We start from the raw sequence: 12,469 nt of genomic DNA on the forward strand, positions 1-12,469 counted from the left end.
GTCCAATCTCATCAGATGCATCAAGTGTTTTCCCAGGTTGCAAAAAATATATGGAAGGTAGGGAATGGGAACTGTAAACAGAGATGTTGGAAGGTAATGAAAAGCAGACAAGCCTAGACAGTGATAATTACGTTATTAGCAGTAGATATTCACACACACACATGGGTGGGATGAAAATCCATTGCGCTGGTTCCATTTACCACTTCCCTTTTGAAGTTTCCATGTTCAAGGCTGGCCACCTTTGGGTCATGTACAGAGTCTCTTCAGAGGCTGATCCATAACAACCCATGAAAACCCCTGAGAATGCAAAGGCATATCCACAAACGGTCTGCCTTCAGCACTGCTGATAATGTACATTTCTCTGGGCTGAAAGGCTCCACCCAGAAGCCAGTTCAGGGTCCCAAAATGAGTGCCAAATCCTTTGGTTTGTGGGAGATGGTAGAGGGGGAGAGAGATTTAATCCTCCCACCCTGCTTCTCGTCTTTCATGCACAGAAAAGCCCTGTTACAGACAGTGCAACTGAGGCAGCCCCCATGCACCCCAAGCTCCTTGATGGGGTTTCTAAAGACCAGCAGTACATGCCCGTAACATCTGATTGCGTGCATCGTTCTTCAGATAGATCACAGCTGTCCTAAGACATCATACTGGAGACATGGGGCAGCCAGTTCTATAGCAAAGGGAGCTATCCTGCTTCTGTTAGGAAAGCAGAAAGCCAGCCTGGCCACAGGAGAGATTGAGGGGTGCAAGAGGGAGGGAGGAAACTGGAGAGATAACAAGCACTGGAAAGAGGGAGATGGGAAGATGGGGAGTTCCCAGGAGAGCGGGAGGGAAACATTTCTCATCTGGGAGAAAAAAGAAGGTGAGGCTGGGTAACCCTTGGAGAAACACAATTCAGTTTGCACTTAAAAGAGAACCTACCTCATCCACATTTCCCCAAACAACATGTGAACTGAAACATAACTCATCCTACAAAATTCACACGTCTCCGAATTTTGCAGTGCCGTTCTGCAGCCATGCAATGCGTGCAAATATGCAAACGTTTAGTGCAACGTGTGCAAATATGCAAACACTTCGCATGTTAGTGAAAATATTACATAAAAATGCATAATGTAACAGGGAAAATTTCCTTCCTCAAAACGTGTACCTAAGGCAACGTTGCATCCAGCAATGTGTGCATTAGGAAAATATGAATTTTCATGACTCAGAAATAATAATTGCAAATGAATATGCTAAAGTGGGAGAGCTGGATTTGGCCGATTCACCAGCCCTAACTTCTGACAAACGCTTAAGTGAAGTCTAAACCTGGTAGCACTACAGAATCCCAAGCAGAGCTCCACCTTCAAAAACCGCATGCATTCCTCTTCTGCAAGTAGGGAAGTCCTTTCTAGCACCTATTATATAAGATCAGAAGAGCTTGCAGGATCAGGCCAGTGGCCCATCAAGTCCAGCAACCTGTTTTCACAGGGGCCAAGCAGATGCCATAATGGGAACCCTACAAGTAGGATTTGAGCGCAGTACCACTCTCTGGGGTTTCCCAGATGTTTGGGCATCTGAGGCAGAATGGTGAGGTTCTTCCCCCCAGCTTCCCTGCAGCCAACTGCCCCCTCCCCGTCTCCCTTACCTGGGATGTGTGGTAGCACCTGTGAAACAGTGGGGATAGTGGGGTTTGGCAAGATCTTGCCAAAATTTCTCAAGCTCTCATGGAGCGCCCAAGATTGCATGAGAGTTTGACGACATCTTGCCAGAAGCCACTGCTGCTTCTCCGCCAGCGATGGAGGTGTCAGTGTAGGTGGGGCACCACCTCTTGGGGTTCTGTCGCCTGAGGCAGCTGTGTCAGCCTGTCTCATGGGTTGGCCGGCCCCGAAGTGGCATTCGGAAGTATTGCTGTCCCTGACCATAGAGGCAGAGCCGAGCCGTCATGGCTGATAGCCACGGATAGTCCTCTGCTCGCGTCTTTTGGGAGAGGGAAAGCCGTGCTGAAGATGATGGTTCTCAAGAGGAGAGGGCTTATTCTGCCCACAGTATCAGAAATAACGTGTTGGGTCAATGGCTTGCTTGTGAAGTGCATCTCCAACTCTCCATCGATGGCTTCTGAAGGCTCTGCTTTGGGAACTCACTGCAAACCTTGCTGAAGTCAAAGAAAACTCGGGAGGCATGAATGAAGTGGAAAATCTGAGCATGCCCTGGCCCTGCAGGCCTCCCCCTTCAGCAGAAACAGGTCTCCTTTGCCTTGAAGGCTCACTCTTCTTTATTGGAGCAAAGGACTGCCTTTCTTGGATACGATTTGCAGGGCTGAGGTCGAAGGGGCGCCTTGTAGCTGCAGCCGAGGCCAGCGCTTTGAGATGGGCTTCCCCTGCCCCCAGGAGCTCCCCAAATCCAGGGGCCTCTCCCACAGCTCCTTGCTAAGACCCACCTCACACCTACTTAACCAAAGGGAAGGTCACTTCCTTCTGGCCTCGGCTCCCCACCCCCACCATTTTCATCCTCCCCACCCCGAATTTTATTTATTTTGTCTCTAGTTTACAGCTTTATTGGAAAGCCATAGCAGGCCCCTGGAGAGGGCTGGTGTAGCCAGCCTCGCTCCAACAGAAGCTCGCTGCTTTACAGGATGGTCTTGGGGTGGGGGCTTGCTTCCATCTGGTGGGGGCAGGGCAGGCGGGGAAGCAGACTTTCCACTCTGCTCCAGCCCCGAGTTTCACATTACGCAGGTTTGTTTTAACTTTTGCTGAACTCCGGGAACGTTTCTGTCTTTAATGCACCTCCCCACCCGAAAAAAAGAGAAAAGCCTTGATGGTGGTAAAGCCCAGCCTCTGGAGAGACCCCTGAAATGAAACTGTGCTGGATGAGGGAGCAAGTTTGCTGTTTCGGTGCTCTGGATTTAATTTGCAGCTCACCAACGCGCATGATTACACCCACTTATGACAAGCGGCTTTGAACCAAAACCGGCTGCCGTCTTTTGGATATTTAGGTGTAGACAAAGACTGCCATTTTTCCACTGTGCTGCTTACACGATGAAGTCACTGCCAGGTCCCTTTCATTTCTGAGGATTTGGGGGAGAGCGATGCTGCTCTTGAGATTAATGCACACCGCCTCCTCTTTAGGGGCAACAGGTAATTTTTACAGGCATTTGGGCTCATTGTGGCTTTGCAGAGTGGCTTGAGTTTTGCAAAGTGAGGTCCAAGAGCCAGCCCTCTGTTCTCAGTGTCCAAAAACACACATCCCTTCTAATCTGCACCACTGATTTATGCCCTCAAGTGAGCTGGTCTTTGCGTTCTCTCATGCTGTGCCAGAATGCCGCATACCAGCTGCGTGGCTGAACATTGCAGTGCTTGGCTCGTTTTTTAAAAGTTGCTTTTCTGTTAGTGTTGTTGATGCTGTTTTATGGATTATAAATTATTATTATTATTATTATTATTATTATTATTATTATTATTACACTGGTCAACAACAAATTTGTTGCCTGCGTTTTTTCAGTTGATTTAGGACGAATCTAATGCGCTGAATCCAAAAATCACATTGGTTTTGCTCAATCAGGTCAAGTTTTTGAGTTATGGCCACATGTCATTTTTTTACATTTTTGTTCACATGTACGCTTGTGTGGAGCATTTTAGAAGAAGTTAGTGGGGGTAAAATGCCATGTCGAATAATTGTTTTGATTGGAAATGATTATTTTAATGACAAGAAGTATTCAGGTCCAATAGTTCTGGGTGATTATGTCAAAAAGGGATCAGTTTGAAGTCATAAAACCTCGAAATCTTCCATAAATTGGTGCGGCAAAGCATAAAGTTGGGGGATAAAAACTACGTTAATGGGGCAGCCGCCCCACGAAGTGTATAGGAAACTCATAAGGCGTGCTTACCATGCTTATTTTGGTATTAAACTTGGTGACCAGGATAAAGCTTGGGCGCCACACATGGTGTGCAAGGCATGCACCGAGACTCTACGTGGGTGGACCAATGGCAAGAGGAGCCTGAACTTTGGAATTCCCATGGTTTGGAGGGAGCCGACAAACCATGTCACTGACTGCTACTTCTGCACTGTTGATGTGACTGGGATCAACAGAAAGAACCGGAGCAGCCTCAAGTATCCTGATCTTCAATCAGCATGTCTTCCTGTAGCTCATTGTGATGAAATTCCAGTGCCTATCTTCGGAGAACTTCCTGACATTAGTGAAGAAGATGCCTCCAGTGTTGAAGGACATGAAGAAGAAGATGTGTTTCTTGAAGGTAATGCTCCACATCCATTTTCCCAAAAGGAGTTGAATGATCTAGTTCGCGACCTCAGCTTGTCAAAGGACTCTGCCGAACTGTTGGCATCCAGATTGAAGGGAAAAAACCTCCTCTCTGACAGTGCTCGCATCAGCTTCTTCCGCAACAGGCATCAAGAGTACCTCCGTTTTTTCTCGGAAGAGAAGGACTTGGTGTACTGTGCAGATATTGCGCAGCTTCTGCTCAATCTTGGAGTGCCACAGTACGAACCCAAAGATTGGAGACTGTTCATTGACAGCAGCAAGCGATCACGAAAATGTGTTCTGCTACACAACGGCAACCAGTTTGTCTCTATACCCCTGGCTCACTCAACTACACTGAAGGAGAACTATGAAGCGGTGAAGTATGTGCTGTAGAAAATTGGTTGTGATCAGCATAAGTGGTTTATTTGTGATGACCTGAAGATGGTGAACTTTTTGTTGGGACAACAGTCTGGCTTCACCAAGTACCCATGTTTTCTGTGCATGTGGGATAGTAGGGACTGTGCTCAGCATTACACGAAGAAGGACTGGCTTGTGCGGGAGGAATTGGTGCCTTGCAAAAAAAGGAACGTCATCAACGACCCTCTGGTGGACAGAGACAGAATACTCTTCCCACCGCTGCACATCAAGCTCGGCTTAATCAAGCAGTTCACCAAGGCTCTGGACAAGGATGGTGACTGCTTCACTTACTTGTGCCAGGCTTTTCCAGGATCGACCATGGAGAAGTTGAAAGCTGGCATCTTTGACGGTCCTCAGATCCGTCAGCTCATCAGAAATCCAGAGTTCAGAAACTCAATGAACGAAGTGGAACTGGAAGCGTGGAAGGCATTTGTTCTGGTAGTGAAGAACTTTCTTGTCAACAATAAGGCCAGAAACTACGTAGAACTTGTCAACAACATGCTGACTGCTTTCAGAAACCTGGGCTGCAACATGAGCGTCAAGATGAACTACCTATTTTCACATATGGAGCGGTTTCCTGAGAACCTGGGTTCAATGAGTGATGAGCAGGGGGAGAGATTCCATCAGGACATGAAAGAGATGGAGACCAGGTATCAGGGTCGCTGGGGCGCAGTCATGATGGCTGACTACTGTTGGACTCTGAAGAGAGACCTCCCTGCTGCTGAGCATTCCAGGAGTTCCAAGAAACGGAAATTCAAGCTCTGAAGTTTGAAAAATGGTGAAGCACCATGCAATTTACGTGTACTTACCTTTATCAATGCCCACCATTCAGTTTACAGTAATCGATGTTTCTATCAGGTAATCAATATATGTTGTTGGAAAAACATTTTTTTCTCTTAAAAACATATTTAGGATGATATGTGTTGACAAAAATCAGCTGATAATGCCACAAAAATGTAATCGATTTTGTCACAAGATCTGATTTTTTTTTCCAAATCAACATAACACAAAAACCTGACCTGATGGAGAGAAACGGATGTCATTTCCTGATTCAGCAGTGCAAAAATACCCTAAATCAGTTGTAGAAATGTAGACAACATTAAAAAAGTAAAAAATTGTTGCCCAGTGTTATTATTAATGGATTGTAAATTATTGATTTTTCAACAGTATAATATGACTTTCACTGTAATAGGGATATTTGGCTTGTTTTTTAGCTGCTGTTTTGTTAATAGTGTTTTGCAGACTGTAATCGCTTTATTGATGCTTTGCTAATTTTTCTATATGCTGTGTTTGTGATGCTCTATTACAATTTATCATGTTTGTAAGCCGCTCTGGGATTCATTTGAACGAAATACAATAAATCAAATCAAATCAGTTGTTTAGAGCCTGGTGCGGATAATGCCAAGGCTACAGGTTCGATAACCATATGGGACAGCTGCATATTCCTGCCTTCCAGGGGGTTGGACTAGATGATCCTCAGGGTCCCTTCCGACTGGATAATTTTATTAAATCAGATTTTAAAAGGAGCACTCCAGGAGAGAGGGTTTTTAGCCTGCATTGCTGGCTGCACTCATGCTGAAATTTCATGTAACCAACCTGGGATGTGGACATTGCACTTTACTGACTAAGTCACCTTCCCCACACACTGGCAGAGGAACAGGGGTGCGGAGTGAGTGGGACGCCCCTGGCACCACTATTTCGGTAGGGTGCCATTGTGGCGCCCCCCCGACATGCACCACACACCCCTCCTGCATGTCGCACACCGCGCCCCCACAGTTGGCACGTCACGCCCCCAGAACGTGTGCCATGCTCTTGTGGGCGGTGTACCACGCACCTGGGATGAGCGCCAGCCATGCCCCCACCTGTTCTCTGCTCCCGGTACTGGAGCATGCAGCTTTGCCACTGTCCCCACATCATTCTGGTTCCAGAAGGGGCCAATGCAGCCTCTGCAGAGGACCCCTGAATGTTCAGTATCAAGAAGTCAGGAAAATCAGGTCTAATTCTGGGCTGCATCAATAGGAGTATAGCATCTAGATCAAGGGAAGTAATAGTGCCACTGTATTCTGCTCTGGTCAGACCTCACCTGGAGTACTGTGTCCAGTTCTGGGCACCACAGTTCAAGAAGGACACTGACAAACTGGAACGTGTCCAGAGGAGGGCAACCAAAATGGTCAAAGGCCTGGAAACGATGCCTTATGAGGAACGGCTAAGGGAGCTGGGCATGTTTAGCCTGGAGAAGAGGAGGTTAAGGGGTGATATGATAGCCATGTTCAAATATATAGAAGGATGTCACATAGAGGAGGGAGAAAGGTTGTTTTCTGCTGCTCCAGAGAAGCGGACACGGAGCAATGGATCCAAACTACAAGAAAGAAGATTCCACCTAAACATTAGGAAGAACTTCCTGACAGTAAGAGCTGTTCGACAGTGGAATTTGCTGCCAAGGAGTGTGGTGGAGTCTCCTTCTTTGGAGGTCTTTAAGCAGAGGCTTGACAACCATATGTCAGGAGTGCTCTGATGGTGTTTCCTGCTTGGCAGGGGGTTGGACTCAATGGCCCTTGTGGTCTCTTCCAACTCTATGATTCTATGATTCTATTCAATGATTCTATGAATTCCTAGGCATGTGGCTGCAGTTGTTCTATCCAAAGCAAGAGGAGCAATCAGCCTTTGGCTACCTGCATACACAAACTCCACTTTCCCTTATTGGGAAATACCCCTCAGATCTACCCGGTTGTCCTCTTTGACAGAAGTGGATGAAATTTGCAGGCACACCAGCCCTTCAGAGTGGACAAAGCCTGCCAAATTTCAAGCAAATAGGTCCAGGAACTTGTGCGCCGGGTACCTTTAAATTCTGCTTTAAAAGAGAAGAAAAGGTACGTCTGTAACTTGGGGGGTGGCAGGGGGGGTGGCATGAATCTGAGAGAACGGATCCTGCCAAATTTCAGAAGGCTAACGTCTGGCAAGGGCGACCATTATAGTTTTAGGGTGGGTAAGAAAAAGGCGGGGGTTAACTTAATCTCCCCATGTGTTTTGTAGGCAATTTATCAGGAAATTGCAGGCACCGGGGAGAAGCCCCATGCTAAGAGACTTGCCAAATTGCAGACAAACAGGCCCAGGGGCTTTTGTTCTCTGCACGGTCATCTGGAAGCCAGCAAGATGAGGAAGACTGGGAAAGAGTAACATGGCCACAGAAGGTCATAAGGAATGAAAATATGCAGAGTTAGATTGACTTAGGCTTCATCTGGATGCAGAAGCAGGTTAATCCCATATTATAGGACTGCCATCTTTTCCTGTATGTTCAACATCAAAGATCCTGCTCTGTGTCCCTCTGCCTGAACTAAAACCCATAGAATCATAAAATCATTTTGTTGTTGTTGTTTAGTCGTGTCCGCCTCTTCGTGACCCCCTGGACCAGAGCATGCCAGGCACTCCTGTCTTCCGCTGCCTCCTGCAGTTGGGTCAAACTCATGCTAGTAGCTTCAAGAACACTGTCCCACCATCTCATCCTCTGTCGTCCCCTTCTCCTTGTGCCCTCCATCTTTCCCAACATCAGGGTCTTTTCCAGGGAGTCTTCTCTTCTCATGAGGTGGCCAAAGTCTTGGAGCCTCAGCTTCAGGACCTGTCCTTCCAGTGAGCACTCAGGGCTGATTTCCTTCAGAATGGAGCGGTTTGATCTTCTTCCAGTCCATGGGACTCTCAAGAGTCTCCTCCAGCACCAGAATTCAAAAGCATCTATTCTTCGGCGATCAGTCTTCTTGATGGTCCAGCTCTCACTTCCATACATCACTACTGGGAAAACCAGAGCTTTAAGATCATAGGAGCATAGAATTGTAGAGTTGGGAAGGACCCTGAGGGTCATCTAGTCCAACCCGCTGCAGTGCAGGAGTCTCAACTAATTATGGCAGGGAACTAGTAAGGCAGGGCCTTTTCAGTGGTGGTGCCAAATTTGTGAAATGCTATCTCTAGAGAATCCTCCCTGACTCCACCCTTAACCTAGCTAAGATTTGACACACTTTTGAGGCGGTTGAGGGGCTGTTGTTGCTATTGTTATTTTCAGGGGGTGGGTTGCATCTGTTATGGGGAGTAACCCTCCCTGCTTCCCATTGACTGCTTTTGTTATTTGCTATTCTTCTATTTTACTGGATGGCTTTCCACAAGTCCAATGGGTTTTAAGTGCTATTTTTTTATCTTAGCTGCTAGGAATTCTTGCATAAAAACCATTACAATATTGGGTGTGATTTATTATCATTATTATCCATTAAGTGCCTGCGAATGCCTTATAAATGCTCTCTGTGCTCATTGGAGAAGATGGCGAGCTCTGGATCAGAGCGGTAAGTTTGTTCTTTACTTCCAGGTGCTAAATGTCAAAATATCAGCATTATATAGGGATAATACAGAAGTGATAAGTTGATTGGGCAGATGAATGTGGGCCTCCTGAGTTCTTCACATAAATGTTTGCTTTTATTTGGCCTGCTTTTCTTTGGGAAAACCCAAAATATTTGCAGGTTGTAACACAGGGCAGCACACGCCATAACAAATGCATTAGGTTTTAAGTCGCCCGCAGGACCTTGCTTTTACAACTATGATTTAACAAAGCCAATCTTCTGTTGTATATTTGTGCATCCAAAACTAAATCCAGGAGCTTTATTGTCCTTATTAACCTTTTCTGCTGGAAACAACTGCATCCATGGGACTTACGGAAGCAGCGTTTTTGGGCACGGAGCAGGAACGCAATATCTTCCAATGACTAACTCCAATTATGCTCAATGGGAACAATTACGCTCCAATTACACTCATCGCCCACTCACTCACGCATTGAGTAATTGGTTTCTGCCATTGACTAAAACCCAGAAGTCTTGGAACATTGTGCTCCACCCCCAACCCCCCGCTGCATCAGGGCACAGGTACATCCTCTGTTACGCCACCTCTGTGCCTCGTGTTGTAAGCAAGTTTCACCTGCCGGGCGCGTCAGGGACCTCACATGAATGAGGAGGTGGAGAGCCAGTGTGGCATAATGGTTAGAGTGTTGGACTAGGATCTGGGAGAGGAGGGTTCGAATCAGGGTTCAGCCTTCCTGATGGTCCAGCTCTCACTTCCATACATCACTACTGGGAAAACCATAGCTTTAACTATACAGACCTTTCTTGGTAAGGTGATGTCTCTGCTTTTTAAGATGCTGTCTAGGTTTCTCATTGCTTTTCTCCCAAGAAGCAGGCGTCTTTTAATTTTGTGACTGCTGTCACCATCTGCAGTGATCATGGAACCCAAGAAAGTAAAATCTCTCACTGCCTCTACCACTGCAAGGTATAATGATAATAATGATAATAATGATAATAATGATAATAATAATAATAATAATAATAATAATAATAATGGATTCCCTATTTTCATTGGAGAAACGTTGGAGGGCATGTGATGATGGAAGCAGGTATATCATCACCATGATTTTATCTGCATGCCACCTTCCCTTAATTAAAACCATGCTCAAGGCACAATGTGATTTGCATAATTACAATAGTAATCACAAGCACTAAATGAAAGTACACAACCAAGTTGAACAATTTTCACATAAATCATAAGATCTAAAAATAAAGTTACAAAAAGTCAAAACCAGCAAAAAACAACAACCCACCTCTCCAACCAACCCCACTAAACAGTAACCCTGCCCAAGAGTCTGTTCAGCAGCCTCAGCTTTTGTAGCTGGAGTCAGTCAGGGCCCTGCCCACCAGGACCAGGTGGGAAAAGGCCTGCAAGGCAGGGAGCAGGTCTTCCAGGACTCACAGCCAAGATGGTGCACCTCACTGGGGAGAGCAATTCCACAAGCAGAGAACCACCACTGAGAAGGCTCTGTCATGGGTCAACAAGGCCTCAGCACAGCATCTGAGATGACTGATATTGGGGGAGACACTCTTGGAGATACTTCGGTCCCAAGCCACTGAGGTCTTTCTATGTCCGTAAGAACACTACAGGTGCACAAAAACATCCCCTCGGAGAATATAGCCCTGAATTATCTGCAAGGAGCTCTTTCTCAAAGATGTTGACCCGGGAGGAGTCAGTGTGGTGTAATGGTTAAGAGCGGTAGTTTAGTAATCTGGTGAACCGGGTTTGCATCTCCGCTCCTCCACATGCAGCTGCTGGGTGACCTTGTGCTAGTCACACTTCTTTGAAGTCTCTCAGCCTCACTCACCTCACAGAGTGTTTGCTGCTGGGGAGGAAGGGAAAGGAGAATGTTGTCTGCTTTGAGACTCCTTAGGGTAGTGATAAAGCAGGATATCAAATCCAAACTCCTCCTCCTCCCTTTCTTCTTCTTCTTCCTCCTCCTCCCTCAGAGTAGAAGCTTGATGCTCACCACACCGGAGTTGTTGCTGTTTACTCATTTAGTCGTGTCCGACTCTTTGTGACCCCCTGGACCAGAGCACGCCAGGCACTCCTGTCTTCCACTGCCTCTCGCAGTTTGGTCAAACTCATGCTGGCAGCTTCGAGAACCATCTTGTCCTCTGTCGTCCCCTTCTCCTTGTGCCCTCCATCTTTCCCAACATCAGGGTCTTTTCCAGGGAGTCTTCTCTTCTCATGAGGTGGCCCAAGTATTGGAGCCTCAGCTTCAGGATCTGTCCTTCCAGTGAGCACTCAGGGCTGATTTCCTTCAGAATGGAGAGGTTTGATCTTCTTGCAGTCCATGGGACTCTCAAGAGTTTCCTCCAGCACCATAACTCAAAATCATCCATTCTTTGGCGATCAGCCTTCTTTAGGGCCCAGCTCTCACTTCCATACATCACTACTGGGAAAACCATAGCTTTAACTATACGGACCTTTGTCGGAGTAAAATGAACCAATTTTCAACAGAGCTTAGCCTCCCTTGAAGGCTCAACGCCACTTGCCTGGAGGTGGAGTCGAGTTGCAAAGTGCTTTCCACTGATCTTGAAAGGATAGGTGCTGGGCAAGTTGACTGCAAGTAACGTTTAGGAAACATTGATGGAGGTGGAAAGCCTACAAAGGACAATGGGATGGGTTAGGAGCTGAAGGAGGAGAAGCAAGGGGGAGTCCTCTGGTTTCTGCAGGGGTTTCAAACTTTGCAATCTTTCCATCCCTCCCTAGGCAGGCAGCAAAGGTTGGCCTCAGAGTCTTGGGAGTCCACGTCACAGCTGAGTGTTTTGTCTGCGGGGAGGGAAGGCCATCTGGGTGGCAGACCCACGAGTTCTGCGGTGCAGACAGCGGAACCAAATGGGTGCAGAGCCCCGGGGACGTCTGCCGAGGTTCCTGGAGCAGACAGAAAAGGAAGGAAGAGTTCGACCAGCCCAAGCCTCAAGAACGAACTCGGCCGGTACTCAGAGGTCTTTGTTACTTTGCACTTTGTGGTTTATTTACACTCTGGGTGCTTCCAAGTGAGGCGGCAAAACATTCTGCGGTTGGCTGGCTGGGCAGCCCTGGGCGAGGAGAGCGAAAGGCCTGCGCAGCTCTCCTCGCCCAGCATGTGTGTGCCACCAGACGCCAGGTTCAGTAGTCACTGCCTTTCAAAGAGGCTGGCTCTAAGGTGAGAGTTCTGGGGGGCAACATTACACCCAGAAGAAAAAAACACACACCCCAATTTCACCCACATTCTAATGTCCTGCTGTGGGCTTGACACACGGAATGGGATGGATATGGGACTGACTTTGTGCTACCTGTCTTGGGGCAGTTAAAATGATATAAACTGCAAAACAGAAAAAGTTGTTAAACGAAAGCCACGTGGAACACTCACTCCTTGGAAGTAAGGCAAGCTCCAACTATCACAGTCTTACCTCGGGTTACAGATGCTTCGGGTTGTGCAATTTTGGGTTGCGCACA

At 47.0% G+C, this 12,469-nt stretch overlaps 1 protein-coding gene across 1 annotated transcript in view; it reads left to right on the top strand.

Moving 5' to 3' along the window:
- Nucleotides 1–12,469, top strand: part of EXOC6B (exocyst complex component 6B) — a 310,152-nt gene that overhangs the window by 290,391 nt on the left and 7,292 nt on the right. The window lies entirely within an intron of this gene.

The sequence above is a fragment of the Podarcis tiliguerta genome, assembly GCF_965153285.1.
Source record: "Podarcis tiliguerta genome assembly, chromosome: 9".
Taxonomy (NCBI): domain Eukaryota; kingdom Metazoa; phylum Chordata; class Lepidosauria; order Squamata; family Lacertidae; genus Podarcis; species Podarcis tiliguerta.